Below are 25,977 nucleotides of genomic sequence, written 5' to 3' on the forward strand. Positions count from 1 at the left end.
TGAGTAATCCCCCCGCCCCAGGAGTGAGCTAGATTTAAATTCAGAGATAGTAGGAACTGCCGATGCTGGAATCTGAGATAACAAGGTGTGAAGCTGGATGAACACAGCAGGCCAGGCAGCATCAGAGGAACAGGAAAGCTGAAGTTCTGGGTCTGAGCCCTTCTTCAGAAGAAGGGTCCAGACCCGAAATGTCAGCTTTCCTGCTCCTCTGATGCTGCCTGGCCTGTTGTGTTCATCCAGCTCCATACCTTGTTATTCCATGGACTTTATGTTCTGCAATTCCAAAGCGGTGTTGACCCAGTGGTGTTATCATGCCTGGCAGAAAGCTGTTGACCTTCAGCAGCAATAGAACTTTACACTATTAAATAATTATATTTTTAAAGCTGAAATTCCAATTTGGTGCTGCTCTCCAAGGAAAGCTTTGTTTGCTGAATAGTCAGTTCTGTTCCAGTAAAACTGATGCATCTTCTCCATGAGGGCAGGTGTCTTTAGAGTTGCTACACTATTCATTCTGTGCCTACTAATTGATAGAGCATCTATTCCACATGTGGGAAATGTGTAAGGAGTGTATTTAAATTGTGCAAATTTAGTGACCCTACTGCATCGGATTGCAGATAGCATTGGTGATCCCCATGGTCAGGCAATCAGTTCTCTAATTTAATATCTGGGTTATGAGCATTATATACTTAACATGCAGAACAAAGGAATAAAGCAATTAAGAAAACTCAGCAATTCAAATGTTTGAACATTTATTTTCTATTAAATACTCGGAGATACATTGATTTAAGAGACCTGCCTCTTACTGTTGCATGCCTTCTTCCTTACGGCAAGCTTTGTTTTTTTATCCACTGTCAACCTGGTTGTCACAGGAAATATTCAGGGTATAAACACTGGGCTAAATTTTTGTAGGGTTAGAAAGATTCCAAGACCTTTGAAATTGGCAGATCGGACACAGACCGTAAGTGACAACCCCATTTCCAACAAACCCAATCTCTTTTGTGGCAAGGGGAGTTAGTGATTCACACAGGAGGGAAACATAAACTCATCCTAGCCACTTGAACATTGATACCATTGTCAATCATCCGAGGGCCTTAATCTTCAGTATGGGTGGAATTTGGCTCAGTGGTTATCATTGATGCCTCACAGCGCCAGGCACCTGGGTTCAATTCCAATCTCAGTTACACATTTTCTCCAAGTCTACGTGGATTTCCTTCAGGTGCTCCAGTTTCTTCCCACAATCCAAAAATGAGCAGGTTAGGTGGATTGGCCATGCTAAATTGCCCATAGTGTCCAGGGATGTAGAAATGTAGGGTTATAGGGTAGTGGGTGGGTTTGGGTGGGATGCTTTTTGGAGGGTTGAAGTGGACTTGATGGGCCGTATGGCCTGCTTCCACACTATAGGGATTGCAATTTCAATCGTGTTGTGTGAGACCATCAGAGGTTAAGTAGAAACTGTTGGCTTTCAGTGAGTGAAGTGATGTCCAGCTGGCCTTTAAATGAGATACCAGAAACAAACTATGCCAGGGGTGAGAATGTCCTGCACAGTCACCTCATGGGTCTTGTTGAGTCATTTGCACAACCTCCTGTTTGCATAGATAATGAGGTGAGAAGCACATAATTGCCTGTGATAATTTACCAAATGGTGGATGTAATGTCAATTAAGAAACCCACTGCCATGTTTGAACTGCTTGAGTGAGCTTGACAAATTGAGATTTTGCGGGGAGATTACAGGGTGGTTTGAGGCAATTGTGAGATACAGAGATCAGGATTAAAACATGACAAGCGATTAAAACCCTGGCAGGTCAGTGAGAGCACATGAGGCTTTGAATTATAGACCAGGGACCTCTAATCAGGGAGATTCACTGATCCCAGGGAGATTGATCATGGGAGGTTTTCACAGTACCTTTTCTTCAATGTTATCCCAATTACTACTGCAGTTCTCTGTTCTTCCACCACTTCAAAGGTGCTCTGGACTATAATTTAGTGTGGTCATTTTCCTCAGCCTCCCTGCAATCTGTGCCCTCGCCTACACCGGCAGCAAGGACACAGTACCTTTAGACAAGGGCACTTGCTTAGAATCCTCCCAGGGTAAATTCTGGATCCCCATACTCGCATTACTTGTAGTCACACCCTCCTGTTCCTGACCACGGATTGAATTTGATGTCATTAATATAAGAGTTACGAATGCCTTCTGAAACACAATTTCCAGGTTACTCTCTCTCCAACCCTGATATATCGCAAAGTCTGCAGCTAACACTTGCTGCACAGGTGGTCACCATGGATTGCACCAGTGTCCACCAACTCCTATTCTGGATGAGCCGTCACTTCTAGAGGTATCACGGTGGTTCAGTGGCTAGCACTGCTGCCTCACAGTGCCAGAGACCCAGGTTCAATTCTACCCTCAGGTGACTGCCTGTGTGGAGTTTGCACATTCTCCCCGTGTCTGTGTGGGTTTCCTCTGGGTGCTCCAGTTTCCTCTCATGGTCCAAAGATGTGCAGGTTAGGAGGATTAGCCATCCTAAATTGCCCCTAGTGTTCAGGGATGTGCTGGCTAGGTAGATTAACCACAGGAAGTGCAGGGTTACAGGGATAGGGTAGGAGGGTGAGTCTGGTGTGCAGAGGGTTGGAGCGAACTCGATAAGCCAAAGGGCCTGCTTCCACACTGTACAGATTCTACTCTATGGACCAAAGCTACAACACATCTAATTAATTAATTTACATTTTAAAAGTGAAATTCCTGACTGTACTATTCAACGTTTATACAGCTTCTGATTTGAAGAAACACTTGCCTATACTATCTGTTTTCCTGCGACATTAAACTTCAACTGTGTTAAGAAGAAAGAGGTTGAAGGGACTCTGTCACCAGTTTTCATCTCCTGTCACTGCTGCCCATTTCAATCAGGTCTCCATCACCATTGCTGTTTTTGTCAATCTCCTTAAAGCTGTCCTCTTTGGTTCTTGATTGTTCCACCAACAGTTCCTTCCTTCCTACCTATTCTGCCCAGTCACTCTGGATTTTGAACACCTCTATCGAATATCGATTTAATCTTCTCTTCTGCAGGGAGAACAGCCCCTACTGCTACAGTCTATCCACATAACTGATGCTACTTATCCCTAGAACCATAGTGAATCTATACTTTACCCTCTCTACAACTTTCACATGCTTCTGAAAGTGTTATGCTTAGTCTGTGCACAATACTCCAGTTGTTGGAAAACCAGCATTTTATCCTAACTTTGTTGCTCTTGTACTCTATACCCTTAATATAAAACACAAGATGCGTTATACTTCATTAGATGCTTTTTCAAGCTGACCTACTTTCAATGATTTATGCACATGTAACTCAGGGTGCTCTGCTCCTATATCCCCTTTAGAAATGTACCGTTGATTTTTACTGGTTCTCCTCCCTTTCTCTACTTAAATAAATCAATTTTTTGTATTAAATTTCACCTGGCACTTGTCCATCCATTCTACCCATCTGTTTGCATCCTCTTGAAATTTATCACTTTCCTGCTAACAGTCACAGTATTTTCAAGTTTTGTGTCTTTGGAAAATTTCGAAGTCATGCTCTGTACAGTGAGGTCTAGGTCATATATAATGAGGAAAAGCAGGAGTTTGAATAGTGGAGAATTTTCCTCTGGTTCAAAAACAACTTTTCATCACTACTTGGCTTTCTTTCATGCAATAAATTTTGGATCCATTCCAAAATCATCCCTTTTATTCCATTAGCTGTAAATTTGCCAATGCGAAAGTTGTATGTCATTTTATCAAAAGCCTCTTGGAAGTCCATATACACCACATCAATCACAATGCCCTCATCAACATGATGTTATCTATCAAAAAACTAAAGCAAATTAGTTAAACACAACTTTCTTTTGCCTTAACAATCCATGCTAATGTTCCTTAATAAATCCATATTTGCCCAAGTGATTGCCAATTTGTCTTGAATTATTGACCTGGATTTTCTGAGGAGTAACAATCTCACTTGTTACTCTAATCTCTAGAGCTTGCCACTCTAATCCTTTTTTTATTGCCACAAAATAACTCTGTATTTCTGACAGGAGATTCTGCTTGGAGCTTCTTCAGAAGTATGGAGTCATATGTCCTCCATTCTGATATTTGCATCATTATACAGGACTGTCAGGGGAAGGCCTTTCTCACCTGTCAGCTGCCATCTTCTGAATATTAAAGGTCCAGGATCATTTGATGCCTGCTGACTAAAGGTGAGTACACAAGCTAAATGTGAGTTTAGAGCAAAGTAAGTATAAGGGGCCAGGTGGGTAACAGAGTGCCAGGTGGGTTAGAGGTAGGGTGTGAGATGTGTAGAGTGCCAAGTAAATAGGATGCATGCAGGGTGTAAGGTGGCAAGGGGACTAGGAAGGTGAAAGACTGTTTTACTATTTATATGCCTATAGAAGTCTTTTGGACTTCCTTTTATATTAATTGTCAGGATTTTTTTGCCTCTCTAATTTGGAACTTTATTCAGCTATCTGTGTATGACTAAAGGTCCATTTACCCCGTAAATATTGCTCATCACTACAGAAAGAGAATAGCAGTGGTGATCTATCCAAATGGGTAGTAGCTGTTTGTTTTATACATGCGCAATAGTCCATCCATGATTATGCTTCTATTTTTATGCCATGACTTTGGGACACAACTTGCAAAATAATTTGTGTGTTCATTTGGGTTTAACCCCAGAAGAGCCATCCAGAATTGTAACTAAACAGGGAAGTTGCTTCCAGCAGCAAAGTAACTAAATTAGGCCATTGAGCATCTGGAATGTAGTCATGCAACTAATAGTGATTGATGCTGACAGCGATGCTTTCATGTGGCAATATCTCTTGGCACCAGCTATGAGGGATGGTAGGGGGTGGAGATAGTAATCGTGCAGGGGAGTGCTGAGAGAGAAAGAAAACCTCTTGAACAACATTCACTTGATAATGTCAGTTTTCCTGCTGTGTGTAAGTTAATTGCATTTTGGTACTCACAGATTTGCTGAGGGTGATTTTACAGATGTCCACAAAACCCTTAAGGGCACATGGTACTTAAAAACATTTAACATCCACACGACAACAAACAGTTTTTAGTGGGCAGACACTGCTGTGCCCTTTTGAAACTTATAAATAAATCAACTTATTAAAACCAATCATTCATTACTTAAGGATTCTTCTTTCTTCCAATGATAGATTATCGGCAGTTCTTGTAATCATTAGAGATTAATTCTTTCTGGTTCCACAATAAATGGGTGGAAATGACTTGAGTGCATCATATGCACTATCAAAATCATAACTGAGCATTCTGAGAATTCTTAAAAAATGTGAACTACTGATACAAATTGAAATTCTTACAACTTTAGAAGCCGAAGTCTTTTGAAGCTGAGATACGCAGAGTGAGAAAATTTGTGGTACCTGCTCTGTGTGGAAGCAGCTGATTTTAGAAAGTAAGCAAGTGGAAGTCAGCTCACTAGCCCAGGGAAAAAAAATTCTGCCAGGTTTCTTGCTGCTGACTGTGATCTAGTCATTACTGTTGAAGGTTTGTACGTTTATGATCATCAGCAGAGAGCATAATCAGGCTAGGATTAGTTTGGAGGAACACAGCAGGCCAGGCAGCATAGCCTGCTGTGTTTCTCCAGCTCCACACTGTGTTATCTCTGACTCTAGTTCTTGCTATCTCCTAGGATTAGGTTAGGATGTTTCAATGATGTAAAAACATGACAAGAAAGGAGCAAGAGTAGGCCATTCGACCTCTCAAGCCTGCTCCACCATTCAATATACTCATGGCTGATCATCAAACTCAATATCCTTATCCCACTGTACCCCCATATCTCTTGATTCTATTAGCCACAAAAGCTAAATCTACCTCCTGCTGTAAACATATAATGTTCTGGCCTGAATCACTTTCTGCGGTGCTGAATTCTACAGGTTCACCACACTCAGGGTGAAGAAATTTCTCCTCATCTCAGACCAAAAGGTTTACCCCTTATGCTTAAACTATGACCCCCTGGTTCTGGACTCCCCACCATCGGGAACATCCTTCCTGCATCTAACCTGTCTAGTCCTGTTGGAACTTTATAGGTTTCTGTGAGATTCTGCTCTCATTCTTCCAAACTCCAGTGAATACAATCCTAACAGACTCAATCTCTCCTCATACATCAGTCCTGCCATCTCAGGTACCAATTTGGTAAACCTTTGCCGCACCCCTTCTATAGCAAGAACATCTTTCCACGGATAAGCAGACCAATATTCATTATTTAGGCTCAGGCATGAAAGGATTATTATTTGGACAAAAGACCAAAGCATTATTAGTAATTATAGGAATAATACCTCAACAACAGTCACTTCATCACAGCAGTAGGAAACATTGGAAGCAAGGGAAGGCAAATCCCATTAATTACATTGTTTCTTTGGATATATCCTTCTTGAACTTATTCCAGCATCTCAACAGTGACAGCTAGCTAAGAAAATTGTAACTAGGGCTCTCTTAGATCATAGAATCCCTACAGTGTGGAAACAGGCCCTTCAGCCCAACAAGTCCACACCGACCCTCAGACATCCCACCCAGACCCATCCCCCTATAACCCAACTAATCTACACATCCCTGAACACTATGGGCAGTTTAGCATGGCCAATCCACCTAACCTGCACATCTTTAGCCTGAATGAGGAAACCGGACCACGCAGAGGAAGCCTATGCAGACACGGGGAGAACGTGCAAACCCCACACAGACAGTCACCTAAGGGTGGAATCGAATCTGGGTTCCTGGTGCTGTGAGGTAGCAGTGCTAACCACTGAGCCACCATGCCACCCTGATACAGTGGTAGTGTCTCTATCCTCTAGACTAAGAGACTCCCGTTCAAGTCCCACCTACTCCAGAGGTGTGTAACAACATCTCTGATCAGGTTGATTAGGAAAAATAGGTTAAATAATTTTTTTTTGAAAACTGAATTACTCCATCATAGCTCATTGTGAGTCATTTAAAAAAAGAAAGATTGTAACAACACACATTTTCTCATCAACTTGTTCAGAGATAACACACCTCTGGAACAGGTGGGACTTTGAACCCTGGCCTCCTTGATCCAGAGGTAGGGACACTACCACTGCACACAGAGCCCCTGAACTTTTTTAAAATTCAAATAAGCATTGCACACTTGCTAAGAAAATATATTCACAGCAGACATAAGTTGATATGCTTCATTCCTACAGATAGTATTTTACACCAGGTCATATTAAAAACATTACAGATAGCACATGTTTATTGTCTTCAAGTATGACAGCAAATTTTGAATTGAAATAAAGTGTCAAGAGACAAAAGCACTCATTTGGAATGTAATTCATAAAGTGTAATTGACATAGAAGCCAAAAGTCTAACCATGAACAAATATTCCTTGAAAAAGAGGAAGTCATGAACTTTGACTTTATCCAGTATTTATTTAACAGCAATTAGACAATAAAAGGAAATGTCTTCCCTTTAGTAGCTGAATAATGCATTGTGCATTATATGATATACCATTCCTATATACTAAGAATGTATAGGAGGCAAAATGTATTCAAGTAATAAATAGATTAAGCGCTTCAATAACAGCCAGAATTTTACTGAACTGCCAGATAATGTTATCTTGTTCAGCCATTTGCACTGCTACTAAGGTACTGATTCATATTGCATTTTGTATTTCCCATGGGTTCTTCATGTGAACTTTGACAGACTATTTGACCATGGTTCACAATCATTGATGCTAAAGCAGGAACCTGTATCTGGTTATCTTACTCATCCCTAAGCCTGAATCAATTTTGATTGCAACACTCGTACAAGCAACCAGTTAAGACTACTTAACCTATATGCTACAGAAGTGAATATTGGATTTTTTTATGTCTGTATGAAAGAGCAGCACATTGAAGTTAACATCAGGCCAGCTACAGTCATATATTAGTCACCCGGTTGTTCGACACACTTAATAAACTTAACTCCTGACTCATGTTCAGTAATCCAAGTTACAATGATAAATTAGTCCATCACAATTTTAATATTTACCATTTAATTAAAGGGACTCATTTATTTTGTAAGATAATTGCCTACTATTTGTAAAAAGGGTATTGTGTTTTAAGTCTCAGACATCTGCAGAGGTGACACACCAGATTCCAAAGTCTCAACAAATATGATTAATCAACCACCGATCAGTTGAACAACTGAATATTGCTGGTACAGTGTGAACTATTTATGATATAGGCAGGTCTCTGATCATTACTGGGCTCAACTTTAAATTCCATCAAGTAGTGAATTTGAAACTAATAATACCAAGAATTTGTGAGATGGTAGTGGTTTAAAATACAGTTCACTCATTTCTTCAGAGAAAGCCACCTCTACCTGATCTAGCTGGCATGTGTCTATGCTATGAGGTTGACTGTTAATGCCCTCAGATGTGGACTAGCAAGCTGTAAACAATTTGAGCTATACAGATGTCACATAAGACATAAGAAAAGTCAGCTCGGTCAATCTACAAAGTTGTCCTCATTAATACCTGATAACTTGTATTCAGGTTGGGAGAACAGTCTGAAGGATCTGTTATGCAATAGTTTCATACAATCATACTTTATCCACAACATCCCAAATGCCTTTATCATCATCCCTGGTTACATCATGGTTCTCTGCATCTGCTGTCTGTTACGATCATAGTAAAATTGGATGATCAATATTCAACTCCAATCATCTGGTTCAATACACGAGAACTTTCATGAATTGAAAATGATTTTGAAAAGGACAAATACTGACCTGAAAAGGCTGAAATGAAACACACAGTTGCTCCAATTCACTCCTTGTCAGCCTCCCAGGCTTAATGTCTATGTAAGACACTACTTAAAACATTCTTCTTTCTTCAAGACTTTAGTCACCTGTCCTGGTATCTCCTTATATCACTTGGTGTCAAATTTTATTTGTTAATGCTCCTGTGAAGCACCTTGAGATGTTTTGCTGTAGCTAGTTTTGGGTATAGCTATTTTTGGAGCACAAGTCTTTCATACTAGGGTCAGGACGCTACTGGAGCCCATAGTCCTTGTGTATCCACCGCCTTCAGTCATTTGTCAATGTCATGTGAAGTGAATTGAAGCATCTAAAGGTGCTGTAGGTTCTATAAATTTCAGCTCCTTTAAACTCTGCTCTCCCTTTTCTGTTTTGCATCAAATCCCATTGCTCATTCTTCCATCTCTCAAATAGAAAATAATGCAATAAACCTAAGGTTTAATCGTTTTGGGCTGAATCCTTCCCGAAATCGGCTGAGTGTCATTTTGGTGACTTGCAAGAAGGGTATCTCCACATGCAACCTAATGTGTTTTTTTACACTACTGTCCCATTCTCGCCGTATTACCCATGCACCATGCCCCTATTATGGCCCACTTGTCTATTCTCCACCTCAACTTGCCAGTTAAAATTTATGGAACACTAAAAACACAAGGAATTTGTATTTATACGGTGTCTACCGCATTCCCATGATGTATCAAAAGCACGTCATTGCCCATGATTTATTTTAAAATGCAGTCACTGTTGTGAAAAACTAGCAGCCATCTTTTGATTTGTCCATGATGTCGATTGTTCTTGCCCACTTCCCCCATTGCGCGAGATTAAGAAAGTGAGGCTTTTTACAACTGGCAGGCTTCTCAGAGAGCATTAACTATTACAATCTGTTGGAGAATTGGTGTCATGTAAAGGCCAAACAAAATGGAAGGCAGCAGCTCTTTTGTCCGTATTTGAACAAAGGCAGAACCCAAACTGAGAATGAGTCAGCAGTTTATTACTGATTAGGTATCATTTGATAACACTGTCAATGACTTCCTCATCACTTTACTGATGATTGAGAGTAAACTGATTAGATGATAATTAATTGAATTGGATTTATTCTGATTTTTGTGGAATGGACATAACTAGGTAATTTTCCACACTGTCAGGTAAATGTCTGCATTGCAGCTGTACAACTTGGCTAAGGACATAGTTATTTTTGGAGCACAGGTCTTCCATACTACAGCCAGGATGCTGTCAGAGTCCATAGTCCTTGTATCCAATATCTTCAGCCATTTGTTTATATCAAGTGAAGTGAACTTAAGTGTCTAAAGACAGGCATGTTCCAGACCCATAGGCATTCATTGCAACCACACATCCCGTACCTCGTGCAATGTTGCGTCATCATATTCTCTGAACCCAACATTATTCTCCATCAATGTTCTCCTTCCTCCCTAAAGCTACAAAAATATTTACCTAACCACTTCCACACATATACTGTCTCACACTTGACAATGCTGGGCAGGAGCCAGGTATCTCAGAAGATGAGTTAAGAGAGCAGCTAGAGGACAGTGGTGAGGGGAGGGGAAGGGAGGAGCAGAGTGGAGTAGAGGTAGGGGGTGTATTGGGTTCAGGGGAGTCAGGCCAGCAACAGGCGTGGTGGGTAGTGTGGTCAGGCTGGCAGTGGGGAGGGAGGGGTTGATCGTTTACCAGGAGCTATCAGGCTAGCAGGGGAAGAGGGTTACTGATTTGGGAAGGGGTCAGGCCTGTGGCAGGGAGGTGCCACATCTAAGATGGAATGGAATCAGGCTGCAGAGGGAATAGAGTGGGTTCTACACTGGTCAAGAAAGATCTGACTATACTATTCCAATTTTCCAGCTCTTGGCTATGGTAACACAAGTGAATATATAAGTACTACTTGAAATGTTACAAGATTTCTGATTCAATCACTTTTTCAGGCAGTGACTTCCAGACTCCCACCATCCTCCAGTTGAAAAAAATCTCCTCTATTCTCCTCTTAGCCTTCAAACTCTAACTTTAAATCAATTGACCCCTCTACTAATGGAAAAGTGCCCTCCTATCCATCCTATCTATGTGTCTCATAATCCTGAATGTACCAATATTAAGGACAGTTCGTCATGCTGTTTTGCTGCTAGTTGATGCTCATGTATTCTGATGGCTAGTTTCCTTTGGAAGGAACTCTCCTTAATATCAGTACATGCAGACAATAAAGGCCATCAGTTTAACTGGGACAAGGTAACCATAGTAGCCCAAGCCAAACATAGATATGCACGGGAATTCCTAGGGCCATGGTTTTCCACCCGTAATGCAATCAACAAACATTGAATTGGACTCCATATACAAACCCATACAGATCAAAACCAGAAATGATAGTCCTCACCATAGCGGACCAAACAGTATAAATTTCAAGAAGAGTAGAATAACATCGCTTCATCGGAGGCTCCACTGATGATGTCACCTATCACGGTGACAAAACGTCTGAGCAGCTCAGCAAGCAAGTCAACTTCATCACCCACAACCCAAGCTACAGATCTTTGCCAAACCTTTAAAGCTTTCAAAATTCACATACGCATACGATTATTGGTATTTGTTGCTAGCAGTCCTCCAGTCCTCTGGCACCCATCTGTATCCAGTGTGGGTTGGAAAATGATGGTCGCAACATCTCTATTTTCTCCCTGCCTTCTTTTAACAGTGTGCTTCAATCAACCCCAATGATTTATTCCCTTTCAAGGATACTTACCCCTGAATATTTCCTCTCTCCCTTTGTTTATCAAATGCAATATCTCACACTCCTCCTCCTTAACTCCAATGCCTTCATTGTCACCTTCTTTTTGAACACAACGTATTCATTAATGACCATGCCCACATCTTCTGACTCTACACATGGGATACCTTTTTAAAAATCTTTTATGAGTCCATCTCTTTCCTCGCTTACGAACTTATTCTTAAGAATAAAGAATTGATCTTTGGGTTCTGCTTTCTTTTAATTTTTTGCCAATATTCTTTCCTGCCCTCTCCCTCTACTTTCCTCATTAACTTTTAGATGTCCTGCACTTTCTATACTCCTCCAGGCTTTTGATAGTATTGAGTTCTTGGTGTCGACATAAGCATTCCTTTTCTGCCTTAATATATACTGTAAGCTGCTTGACATCTGGGGCACTTTAGATTTGGCTGTCCCAACCTTTCTCTTTGCTTTGACCCCTTGAATCTCCTCTTCGAATACATCCCAATGCTCTAACATTGACTGACCTGCAAGTAGCTGTTTCCTGTCTACTTTTGCTTTAATCACTCCTCACTTTAGTAAAAAAAACTGGTGGTGGGAAGAGAAATTTAAAGATCTAACAACATGGGTACAGTGTAGAGCTGGATGAACGCAGCAGGTCAGCATCAGAAGAGTAGGAGAGTCGAGAGCAGTCCTGATGAAAGGTGTAGGCCTGAAACATCGACTCTCCTACCTGACTTGCTGTGTTTCTCCAACTCCACACTGTATCGACTCTGACTCCAGCATCTGCGGTTCTTGCTATCTCCGAGATCCAACAACACACTGACCATCATGACATAAAATTTTTTTTGTAGCTACTAGGGCCATCTAAAGAGGAAAGATCCTTCGCTCACGGAGTGGTGACTCTCTTCTCAAGAATGACAATGCCAGACTCATACATATAGAATGGATTTTTGAGTGATTACCAGAATGACAATTGACACCCTTACAACTATATACCATTATAAGAAAGACAAAATATTACAGGGATAAACAAGTTCTTGAGAATTCAAAGTCTGTTGGAGAAAAGTGAAACCAATGCAGCTAAACCAGCAGTAAGGCAACTAACGGAACAGCCATTCACTGAGAGAAATGAGCTGTCAGCTCTCATTTGAAGAAGTTGGTCCCACGTGCCCGTTAGTAGAGAGATGATGTCAGTTTAATGCCTTGATCCATTATCTAACAAAAAATTGATGTGTAGTTTCTGACAACTGCATACAGCACAGCAAGCTTGAAGTCAAGATTCATCAATATTTCATCATGTTTTTTATGCTAAAAAGTTATCAATTTCTGCTGAGTTTAGTCACCGAACTACGTCTGCACAGAAAGTATTTAAAAAGTCAGTTTAATTTGTTGAAAAACATCAAAAAAAAATCCCTCCAACTTTGGCGTCCATACAATATAATACCGATGGTCAAATCAATCCTACTGCAAACTGTTGGCAATACTATGAAATGCAGCTTCATTTTGTGTTTGCATTTTCTTATTACCTGTTTTGATGTTCTTTTCCTTGGGAGATGTGCATGGAAGCCAGATCAAAGAATGAAGAGTAGAGGCTCATCTATGGTAACATGAACATGCAAACATACAAATCAGGAACAGAAATGGGCCATTTGGTCCCTTGAGCTTGTTCCATCATTAAATTAGATCATGGCTGCCTTGTAAGTTTTTAAATTCCACATACCCATCTACATCCGATAACCTTTGATTTCTTTGCCTAACAAGAAGCATCGGAGGTTGAGCGGTGACCTTATAAAAACATGAGGGGCATGGACAGGGTGAATAGCCAAGTCTTTTTCCCAGGGTAGGGGAGTTCAAAACTAAAGGACATAGTTTTAAGGTGAGAGAGGAAAGATATAAAAGGGACCCAATGGACAGCTTTCTCAGGCAGAGGGTGGTGCATGTATGGAATGAGCTGCCAGAGGAAGTCGGGGAGGCTGGTACAACTACAACGTTTAAAAGGCATCTGGATGGGTATATGAATAGGAAGGGTTTAAAGGAATTTTACAGGCCAAATGCTGGTAAATAGATTAATTTAGGATATCTGGTTGGCATGGACGAGTTGGATCAAAGGGTCTGTTTCCATGCTGTACAACTCTATGACTCTAGTCTATCTTCAACTCCCTTAAAAAATTTGATGGCCTCACTTTCTAAGACAGCATTCCGAAGCTGCACAAACTCTGACTGAAAAATAATCCTCATGTCCATCTCAAAATTCTCTTCAATCTCTCATGGTTTAGGGTATAACATTATTGTCATGAATGCAAACTTGGTTAGCTAACAGGAAACAGAATAGGCAATTTTTTTTCTCAAGATGCAATGAATGGCGTGTCACAGGTATCAATGTTGGGGTCTCAATTTTTTTTACAATTTACATAAATAAATTGGATGAAGGGACTGAGGGTATGGTTGCTAAATAATGCTGATGACATTAATATAGGTAGAAAATTATGTTGTGAAGAGGATATAAGGAGGCTACAAAGGGTTACAGATAGATTTACGTGAGTGAGCAAAGATCTGGGAATGGAATATAATGGAGAAATGTGAAATTATCAATTTTAGCAGGCAGAATAAAAAAAGATGAATTTAATCTAAATGGTGAAAGATTGCAGAACTGTTAGATGTACAGGGATCTGGGTATTCTAGTGCATGAATCTCAAGAATTTACTTTGCTGTAATTACGAAAGCTAAGGGAACGGTATTGTTTATTGTTTCTGTTATACAGAGCCCTGTTGAGATTAAATACGGAGTATCATCTGCAGTATGAAGTTTCCCAGATGGATACCTAGAATGGGCGGGTTATCTTATGAAGAAAAGTTGGATAGACTAGGCTTGTAGATGCTGGAGTTTAGAAAAGTAAGAGCCAATTTAATTGAAACAAGTACAATCCTGAGGGATTTTGACACTGTGAATGTGGAAAGAATGATTGCTTTTGTGGGAGAGACTAGGATGAGAGATCATGAATAAATGTAAAGGGTAGCCCACTTAAGACAGAAATGACAAGCATTTATTTTCTTTTAGATGGTCACGAGTCTTTGGAACTCTCTTCCTCAAAAGGCAGTGAAGAAGAGTCTTTGGATGCTTTTAAGGTAGGAGGGATAACCTTTTGGTTAGAACGTGAGTTAAAGGATATCAAGGTAAGAGGTAATATGAAGTAGAGGTTACAATCAGATCATGATCTGAACAAAGACCTTATTAAAAGGTTAGACCAGGTTGAAGGGCCAACTCCTGCTCCTAATTCATTTGTTTCTGTGTCCTTCTCCTCTTAGAGTTTGTGATATTTCCTGCTTTCACAACCAAGATGATTTAGATAGCTTTTCCAAAATTAAATCTGCCTGGAATATAAAAGCTCTGATAAGGACCGAGCAGAAATTCCTACAACAATTCTGCCTCCTCTGAATTTTGAATGAAAGACTCCATATTCACAAGTTTCAACAAATCATAGAGGTCATCATTGAACTTGTCTGTAGATTCCTGAACATTAAACTCTCCTGTTCCATTTTGCCCATTCAAGAATTCTACTGGTGGATCTTCCCAGCCATTGAGCGGCATGGGCAATGTTGAAAATTTGGGAGAATGAAGAAATGAGATTTGTGATGTTGAAAATAAGTCTAACTTCCCCTTAAGGTTTCAATGGATGGATGAGAAGTGGCGAGGAGCCTATCTGCATTCATTAGCAGCTAATCTTACTTCATTTGTATGCAGTTTGCAATTCTTCCAGGTACTTGTGAGAAACTAGATGTTGCCAATTCCTGATCTGAAAGTTGGAGTGGTTACCTGGGAGTTGTAGCTCGCTGTTGTATTCTCCCCAGGACTCCATGTTGGCTATCATTCCCCAACATTTGATGGTAGGCTCTGTGGAATGTAACCAGCTCCTCTCTCCATCCACCAAAGTCGGCAGAAGCAATATGCCAGCCAGACTACCTCAGAAGACACTTCACCACTTCACTACTGCACCTTGGAGCTCACTGACAGCCTACATTGCATTGTTTCTGCCAGCTCACTCCGTATGCTGGCTCACAGTCCCATCTCATGCATTTGCACAGGATGCATCTCATGGCTCTTAGTTTGCTTTCTCAGTGCTCAAACACTTTGCCCTTACTTGGATTCTCACAGCATGTCTGACTTGCCTTTTAGTATATTGCAGCTTGATTCAGATCTTAAAAGATCACAACAGTTCTGCCTTGTCTCAAACTTTAGCTTCGCAGACAGAAAGCCGGGCAACCTGTCATGCTTGCCAGCATTGAGCAGTCAAAGAAATGGACATGTTGCTATACGGTACCATGCCATGTCAATGTCAGAGCTTGCACAGTAAACACACTGCATGTACTTCAACCAAATGGCTAGGTCTGAAAGGCTAAGATTAATAGTTGGTTAAAGGAGGACTATGGACAGACACGGTATTACATCCAAGGGCAAGGGCAAGGGCAAGGGCAATTTCTGTTCTCAGTCCAGGAGATTGATCAAAGTCAGTTCTGCAGGTCAATTCCAAACAGTCAAGATAAGTCAATCAGGGAGCTGTACAGAATCAGCCAGGAGTCTGTTCTCACCAGTCAGTCTAGGGGGCAGTCCATAGTCAGTGCTGGGGGTTTGTGCAGTACACTTCTAGGGGGCTTATCAGTACAAGACCATGCTATGGTTAGAGAAAGTGGGTCATTCAAATGCATGGATTGGACCCAACATGCTAGGCTACAGAGGGGAAAATGACTGAGAAGGTATTTTGGTGTCCCAAGTCAGTGAACAAGAAGCACAGAGAGCAGGAAGGCTTAGTAGTTTGTTAGGATGAAGTGGGTGAAAGCCACTGAACGAAGATGCTGCATGTATTGTGAATGGGGTAGACCGTTACCCTTAGTGGAATTAATGTGCAGTGGCATAGTTAGAGTGAGTAAGAACAGATGCTGACACCTTTGCAGAGTGTAGGAGTTGATTGACCTTTATTCTACATTGCTGTTGTTTCTTCTCAATGGGGACATTACCTGGAACCAAGTTGTTCTCTCTACCTAGGCTGGCAGTGTCTGGTGCCAGGGCCTCCTTTAGTGGTCTTGAGGAAAGAGGACTGCCCTTCTCTCCATAACCTGTCCAAAACAACTTCCAGATCTCTATCCACAAATAGGGTTACTGACTTTCCTTTCTCAGCCATTTCCTCCAGAATAGCAGTCAAGCAATAGACTCTGAATGGCAATTCCTGGCTTGCAACATTGGTACTAATGTACAGCTGGGGTTTAAATATGGGACCTGCAACTTCAATGCCATATGGTCCCAGCAGTGGCAAGTAATTCTACCACTGCAACTGCATGATTCAATGTGAAGCACATTGTGGAGCCCAGATACAGAATTAATGAGATGAACAGCATAAAACTGCATAAGGAGTGTCATCGTCGATCAAGAAGGGAAACCCTCCACGAAATTCCCCAAAATTGACACTCAGCGAATATATAGGAAGATTTAGCCTTACTTGTTCCTGTTGGAGTGATTTATTGAAAGCTTTTATAATGTGTTCAAAAGTATTTTTTTTTAAGTTTTTTTTAAGTTAATCATCAGCCAATGAGCCTACTGAATATAGTAGTGACTAGGAGATAGCAAGGACTGCAGATACTGGAAGTCAGAATCGATACAATGTGGAGCTGGAGGAGCACAGCAGGTCAAACAGCATCGAAGGAGCAAGAAAGTCGACGTTTCAGGTCGGGACTCTTCATCAGCACTGGGGAGGGGGAAGAGAGCTCAGACATAAAGAGAGAGAGGGGGAAGGGCTGGGGAAGGTAGGTGGGATGGTGATAGGTGGATGCAGGTGGAGAGTTGTAGATATTGGTCAATGGGAAGGGTGGCACGATAGGTCAGCAGGAAGAAGGACAGGTTGTGTCAGGTCAAGGAGGTGGGGTGAGAGGGAGGGCTAGACATGGGATGAGGCCAGGAGTGGGGAGATTTTGAAGCTGGTGAATTCTATGTTGAGGCCATTAGCCTGTAAGCTCCCGAGGCGGAATATAAGGTGTTGTTCCTCCAGTTTACATGTGGCCTCATTGTGACAGTGGAGGAGGCCCAGGATGGACGTGTCACCAAGGGAGTGGGAGGGGGGAGGTGAAATGGCTGGCAACTGTGAAGTGTTGTTAATTGGAGCATACAGAGTGCAGATGCTCCATGAATTGGTCACCGATGTAGAGGAGACCTGATCGGAAGCAACGGATGCAATAGACCAGGTTAGAAAATGTACAGGTGAATCCGTTGGATTTAGAATGATTGTTTAGGTCCTTGGACAGAGGTGTAGAAATTCCTAGCAGGGAAAGGTGCCGGGTGTGGTGGAAGGGTCAGTGGGGAGTGTGGGGCAGACGAGGGAGTTGTGGAGTGAGCGGTCCCTATGGAAAGCAGACACGGGTGAGGAAGGAAATATCTCTTTGGTAGTGGGGTTCTGATTGCAGATGGTGAAAATGGCGGAGGATAATGCGTTGGATTTGGAAATTGTTAGATGGTATGTGAGGACTGGGTGACTCTATCCTTAGTGTTGTTTGGGGGAGAGGGTTTGAGGGCAGAAGTGCTCTGAATATAGTAGTATATATTAACTTTGGTCTCCTTCTTGATATTCACTTTTGAAGCAATTTTGTATCTTGGGAACTATTTTTCCACAAATTCCAATTTTAGACCATGTTGAATCTGCTAGGAAATATTAATTTTCTTTTTATTTCTTCTTAATTTATTTTATTACTGTGAAAGTATTTTACGCTGTAGGATTTCAATTTTGTTTTAAATTTGATGTTCAATAAGCTTATCTTTTTGTATTCAGGAATACAATTTAGAACTTTAAAATTTTGTAGCAACGTTCTCAAATAAAGCTTTTAAGATTCTCTTCAATGTTTCAAAGCTTGTAAATTCTGTTAAATACCTTGCTTGGATGTGTTAATACAACCTTTCTGGTTTTAGGAATCAAAAAGGAGAACTCTACCTGTTTTGTTCCTTCTAGGTAAATTTCATCAAAATGGACAATTTACATCCTTTCCCTGTCTTGTTGAGACGATTTTTGCCTCTCACCCACTACTTTCCTGATAAAAGATGCACAACATGCCATTTTGAAATAATTTCATCTGAAAAAATTATTGACATTATCATTATTAAGAATCTACAATTAGACTGACTCTTGTCACCCTTCACATAATTTCTTGCCTGTAATTTGTTTATATAGGTTAAATTTATCTTTTACCTATGACTGCTTTTAACTTTGCTCCCAATGTTGACAGTTTGAATTAAAAATTACAGTTGCATTTTTAACATTTTCTGTGCATCTTGTTATATTTTCTTTGTAACAATAGTATTGCTCATTTTAATGCTAAGCACCACTTATCACCCTTTTTCTTCAGCTTCCCAGACCAACATTGCACCCTACAGTTCTGTTTTTTTTAACCCTGTCCTTTAGGAACTTAACTTACAGATGGAGCCTGATGTTGTCTGCTTCTCTCCCAGACTACAGATCTACAGCTCAGATCTACTCCCTTACTGCCCACGCATGACTATCTGTAATACACACTGGCTTTTTTAGTACTCTTTTCCCCACGTCTAACTGCTTTTCCATCTCAGAGTGCGGCAACCAGCTGTTCCAGTTTCCACAAACCTGTGCTGGCGCTCTTAAGCTGTTTACTGACTAGCTGCTCCTTCCTTAAATGTGAATGCACTGAAAATAGAAATCACTTTTTTGCAGAATTTTCTCATTTCCTTTCTGTTTGGATTCTTCTCACTGTTGCTGTCTTGGTGCTGAGTGTCAGATTCTCACTGCGCTACCGTATTGTAGTCATGATGGTAAGGTCTGAGTATACTATGTAGAATGGTACTTCCAATCCTTCTTCCAGTGCTAGTCTAAGGGCTTTCCAAGCACTGGAGAAGGATGAACCTCAAATAAATCTCGGCAGAAGAGGCTCTTGTCCTTGATAGTAAAATTAGGTTTATTACATCTTAGTATCTACATACGTGTTTCTTGTATTGATAATAATATGATTAGTAGAAAACATACCTGTAACTGCCCAAGACTACCCAATGCTCCACCCAGTGGCTGTGTTTCATATCAGCGTGGGCAATGCTTCAGCCTAGTTCATGGATTAATGCTTTCTTATCCACTCAGAAACAAAAAAACTGCAGATTCTGGAATCCAAGGTTGACAAACAGGAGGCTGGAAGAACATAGCAGGCCAGGCAGCACCTGGAGGAAAGGAGCAGTCAACGTTACAGGTATTACCCCTCTTCAGGACTGGACTTCTTATCAACTACCTTATACAACAGGTATAACATCTCAATTCTCATATCATTCTAGTAGTATTTTTTGATTTTTCTAATGCTTCCATGTTCTTTTTATAACATATACAGCAGAACCATTCATAGTATTTCAATTCTAGGCTAACCAAGGTCCTATACAAAGTCCTTACTTTAATTGTAGTTCAACATGGTGTTAACTACAGCCCCAATTTGATGTCACCCAGAATTTTGAAATTTTACTTCATGTTTCACAAATCCAAATAATTTACGTAAATTATGAACAACAAAGAACACGGCACTAATCCTTTTTGAACACTGTTTCTCACCATTTGTCATTTTACCATTAAGCCTTACTTTCAGTAATTGCCATATAACGATTGTGAAGGTAAGAATTGGACCTCCAACTCAATGATAATCAGGCCTTAAGTGAAAATTCAGCATCTCTCAGTCCAACCTATTCAGACACTGAAATTGATCAGTGAAAAACACTCCAATTAGTGAGTGCATGAAAATGTTTTCTACAAAATCTACAGTTGCAGACTAGCCACACCTGTGATAGTCAGCAATTTCTAAAGAGCAACATTAGTTTATTTTCCAAATCAGCCTGTTCAGAGATGTTATTACACATTACTGGAGCAGGTAAGACTTGCACCCAGACCTTCTGGCTCAGGGACAGGGACATTATGACTGTCCTACACAAAACACTAGTATAGGTAAAAGAGATTAAATTTTCTGCATTGAAGTTTTGGAACAAAATATTTAATTTGGTTTGATTCCTCATTGTTCTTTTGGGTTTTTGTATCATTTGGGGCATCATATTTGTTGTCACGACTCACTGTGCTCCAGAGGTGAAAACTGAGATATGGTTATTGCGGGTTATAGTTACTGGTATACCATACAGACAGAAACGTCCCCAGGAAGGGCTGGTTACAGTAGCCCATCACCAATGTGAAAGCCAAGACAGTGAATAATTCACCTGTGACCACCATCATTATTAAGACTACTCACTTGGTATTCAGACTTTCAAGCAGGAGTCACTGGATAGCAATCACAAGTTTTACTCTCCATGGTTCATTAGTAATGTGGCTATGGTTTAGTGTTCAAACCGATTGGAATTAATTACTCAGCACTCCTGGAAATCACACCTATGACATTACTGGTTCCAAGTTTGTATGAAGCCACTTATTAATTTTTACTTTATTCATTCATGTGATATAAATGTCACTGATAAGACCCGCATTTATTGCCCATGTGTAAAGGTGGAAGTTATGGGCTGCACACTGTTGGGCTTCAGTGACCCAGATTTATACTTGATAAGGAGTTCCAGGATTTATGCTAAGGAAATTAAGATGACGTGTGGCTGTCAGGGGAACCTGCACCTGGTGCTGTTCCTGTCCACCTCCTGCCCTTGTCTTTCTAGGCGGTTGGGTCACGGGTTTGGAAAGTCAATTCAGACATTAGATGAACTCACTTATGATAATGTCAAATTACTGTATAAAACAGAACAGATACATTTCAGATACCTTATTGGTAAATGAATGTGGTGTAGTATAAAGCCCGTTTAACTTTGGGCTTTGTTGAGTTAAGTGGCCTCAGTGTCTCTTCCTATGTAGTGATCCCTATTGAAAGTGTGTGTTTTGATATCACTTATAATACAGGATTAAGGACACTGATAATCCAATGTTTAATGATGTACATCTACATAAAGTATGTAGTAATCCTATTAGAGGTTTGGGAACACCCATGAACTGTTCATAAAAAAAGACATACAGGGAGAACACTGGATGAAAGAAATAATAAAAGATTGCTAAGAATGTATTCAGTTTGAAACCTTGCTAATATAGATGAATGAAAGAATGCCTCTTTATAAAAAAATACAAACAGCACCCCCTAAAGGTCATTCAGACTTCTATTTAAGATGCACAAAAGAGTCAATTTTAATTTGCCAAGATTGACTTTGAAGGGGCAATACAGGCCTCAAAGTGGGATAGGTAGACTAATGGTCCCATTAATGGTGATTACTAGTTCACTATCAGTTGTACATGGAACTATCACTGTGCATTTACATTGTATATTAGGATCTTATGTATTTAATTGCCATTTTAGTATAGGACTAATTGGAAAGGGAGTAGCTGATCCTTGTAAACTAGTTCAATCGTAGGTTTAGAAGCTAGTGCAGAGCAGCTCAGGCCCTACAAAAATAATATGGACCACTTCAGCCCTGACTTTCTTTCTTTGTAATCCTGAATCCCTCCCCTCTTATACTTACCTTGCTGTCTAATAAGGGGCTTCTGTGCCACTCAATATCACCTATTATTTTATGCAACATAAACATTACCATCAAGGCAAGCATTTCGTGTCCATTGAATTGCCTTCAATTGAATGACTGGCGAGGCTATTTCAAAAGGAAGTTAAGGGTGAACCACATTCTTATGACCTGCAGCTACATGGCAGATTTTTCTGCTGAAGACATTAGTGAACCAAATGGGTTACAACAAGTAACAATAGTTTCATAGTCACCGTTACTAGCACTAACCTTCAACTAGGTTTATTAATTGAATTTATATTTCAGCAGAATGCCATGCTTGGATTTCCAGAGTTTAGACCTCCACACTACTAATCCAGCAATGTTACCACTATTTCCATCAATATTGGGCTGGTTGCTGACCCTGAATAGGGGGCTGTATATGCTCCATCCAAAAATTAACAGCTACATCACGGGGTTGAATTTTTTTACTTCTGTGTAAAATAAGCTGTATTAGATTAGCCAGCCTTCATACACCTCCTTCAAATTTTCTTTCTCTTTTGAACTTGGAAATTTTGTCATTAGGATTTGTAAATATTATGCTATATTTATTTATTGCATTAATATCAAAGTCTGTGACACTTTTCATTTCCAGACCACAGACTGACCAATTTTATGGCAGAAACAGGGACAATGCAATTGTTTACGACAGAGAAAGGCCTAAAGGAGCAATCACGTATAGGTGTGAAAAAAATTGCTATATTTGACATTTTTAATGTGTTTGTTTGATATGCTTGTCACTTTATTCATCTGGCTCATTTTATAGCTCTGCAGCTGGAATTAAAAGTTCAGAGCCTTCTCCCTGGCTGCTATCTCTGAAACACAGTGCTAGCACCTGGAATCACTGTAAACACCTGGGTATATTCTACCCCCCGCCCCATATTTCTAAGATACCTGTCTTTTCTCAGTTAACTGTAAACGACATAAGAAATGAATAAAATTTGCAACCAGAGCCAATAAATGTACATGCCTTTGTATATATCTACCTTTATATATTTTATATATATATACATGTGTGTATGTGTGTATATATACACATGGTGTCACTGATCATTTTTGCAGGACATGGATCAGTTAGGAACATCTTCACAGGAGTTTAGAAGAATGAGGGGAAATCTCCTAGAAACCTATAAAATTCTAAGAGGATTAGACAGGGCAAATGCAGGAAAGATGTTCCTGATGACCAGAGAAACCAGACCAGGGGTCACAGACTAAGGATAAGGATAGGCATTTAGGATTGAGATGAAGAGAAATTTCTTCACTTCATCATGTTGCAGCTGTACAGGACATTGGTTAGGCCACTTCTGGAATACTGCTTTCAATTCTGGTCTCCCTGCTATAGAAAAGATGTTGTTAAACTTGAAAGGGTTCAGAAAAGATTTATAAGGATGTTGCCAGGTTTGGAGGGTTTGATCAGAGGCTGAATAGGCTGGGGCTATTTTCCCTGGAGCATCAGAGGCTGAGGGGTGACCTTATTGAAGTTTATAAAATCATGAGGGGCATGGATAGGAAGAATGGTCAAGGTATTTTCCCCAGGTGGGAAAGTCCAAAACCAAAGGGCATAGGTTTAAGGTGAGAAAGGAAAGATTTAAAAGGGACCTAAGGGGCTACATTTTCATGCAGAGGGTGATGCATGTATGGAATGAGCTGCCAGAAGAAGTGGTGGAAGCTGGTACAATTACAACATTTAAAAGGCACCCAGATGGGTTAAATGAATAGGAAGGGTTTAGAGGGACATGGACCAAATGCTGGCAAATGTGACTAGATTTATATTGGATATCTGGTCGGCATGGACGAGTCGGACTGAAGGGTCTGTTTCCATGCTGTACAGCTCTATGACTCTATCTATGACTCTATGGTGAGCCTGTACCATTCTCTGCCACAGAAAGTGGTTGCGACCAAAAAAATTCAACATTTTCATCAAGGAGTTAGATATAATTGTTGGAGCTAATGGCTATGGGGAGAAAGCCAGAATAGGATACTGAATTGTTGATCATCCATGATCATTTTGAATGGCAGAGCATATTCAAAAAGTTGAATGGCCAACTCCAGCTCTTATTTTTAATGTGTAAATGTGTATTGGTCACGTTACAATTTCCATTCAAAATTGATTGCACTCCAAAATATAACAATTCTTTGGCTTCTTTGTGATATTGTAAGATTATGAAAGACATTGCACAGATGTAAATTCATTCTTAAACTAACCCAGCATCAAATATAATTTAATTTGCACATATCTGGTGTTGCAGGTTGGGGTAGGTGGAGATGAGTTGGAAAAAGAGTGGAAGTGGTAGAGCATGAGCCTTGATAGGAGGTGGGTACAGTAGCAGAGATAGAATTAGTGATGTGAGGTATCTGAGAGAAGATGATGGCACTTACACTGGCAGAGCTGAGAATGTCATTGACCTTCTTCCTTCAATGCCAGACATTCCTCCAGATGACTGGGCAGCTTTAACCCAAATGGCAACCTTGGACCAGTCTGGCATGGTCTGCTGTCATGGCCTCCACTGCAGAAACGAAGAGGAAGTCCCACCTGTGCACCACTGCATTCAGTAGGACCTCCAGGTCCCTGCCCACAAAATTGGGCACTGCTTTCCCAATGTCTGGAGTAAATATCAGGAACTGTGGGGGGCAGCGATAGACCGACAGTGCTTGTTCAGGTGCACAACAGTTTTTAAAGATGTTGCCTGCACCAGGGTTGTCTGACAATTTCGGGATATATTGTGAGTAGTGAGTCATTCCAGGAATGGTAAAATAGGGTGGAAATTGGTCATAAAATCTCATCTTACAGGCTGTTGTTGCAGCAGCAAATCAGCCCGAGAACAGGCAATTAAGAAATATCCACCAATAAGAAACAAAATGAACATCTAAACGGTCCTTGCAGCTGTTGAATCAGTCTGCTTTCCACGGATGTCATTTTTGTCACACAGCTTGCAACACCAAAATCTTGTCCTGTAATCCACAGGGTTTGTGACCACCACTATCTTTTGAGATTCAACAGCATTACCTTAACATTCAGTGGTTTTCTGTGGCAAATAATACAACATATGACTCCCAAAGCCCTTTCGCCATCTGAAAGGGACTAGTGAGGAGTGTGATGGAATACTCTCCATTTAACACACAAGAAGCTCAAAACTATCCAAGTCAAAGCAGCTTTCTTGATTGACCACCCATGCACCATCATAAATATTCACTGCCTCCCATGGCCAGAATCTATCCCAGATAATTCTGTTCTGAGGCAATATTTTGAACAAAGACATTTCAATCTCACAGATTTAATCATACTAAAGTGCTCAACACTTGATATACTTCAGAGGCAATATCCGGCTCACTTGAATGTCACAGAATAAATTGCCAGAGTGTGGAATTCTATTTGGTGGCCAGAGTTCTTCAAATAATTAGAAGACATGACATTCAATTGCATCATATATACTATACATCAGCAGGAGTAAAATGAAACACTGATAGAATTCTCATTTCTGTCCAGACCCCAGAACGTCTCAGAATGATCTTTATGAGCTCAGAGGGAAAACGAATAATACATTTTCACTGCAAATGGGATTCCAGATCTCATCATTTTGAACAATAGCCCACAAATCGCTCATGAATACTTCAAGAAATACACCGAATCTTACTGAGTTGTCCATGTGACTAACTTACTGAGCTGATGATGAGGCTGAAAGGCGAGTCCAGACAATAAGGACTTTATTTAAAAAGAAAGATGACATTAACTTGCCACTGCTAAATAATCATTCTACCCTATTCTGATTCTGTGTAAGTTTTTGATTGGAAGCTGGCTGCAGGCTCAACTCTTCTGCATTCACTTAGACCATGTCACACAGCAGCAAGTTTAGATCAAGTGAGGAAGAAGGACGATAAGTATTATTCCTGTTGA

General features: G+C 40.5%; 1 protein-coding gene and 1 long non-coding RNA gene across 2 annotated transcripts in view; both read right to left on the reverse strand.

Moving 5' to 3' along the window:
* The window catches only part of LOC109936088 (Wnt ligand secretion mediator), a 137,562-nt gene that overhangs the window by 94,000 nt on the left and 17,585 nt on the right, over positions 1-25,977 (reverse strand). The gene's annotated exons all lie outside the window — the stretch shown is intronic.
* On the reverse strand, positions 13,039-19,722 carry LOC125484195. The gene is made up of 3 exons (XR_007263036.1): positions 19,540-19,722; positions 18,481-18,577; positions 13,039-13,107 (listed from the first exon to the last, which is right to left on the reverse strand). It is a non-coding gene; the product is annotated as an uncharacterized LOC125484195 (long non-coding RNA).

The sequence above is a fragment of the Rhincodon typus genome, chromosome 10 (assembly GCF_021869965.1).
Source record: "Rhincodon typus isolate 14 chromosome 10, sRhiTyp1.1, whole genome shotgun sequence".
Taxonomy (NCBI): domain Eukaryota; kingdom Metazoa; phylum Chordata; class Chondrichthyes; order Orectolobiformes; family Rhincodontidae; genus Rhincodon; species Rhincodon typus.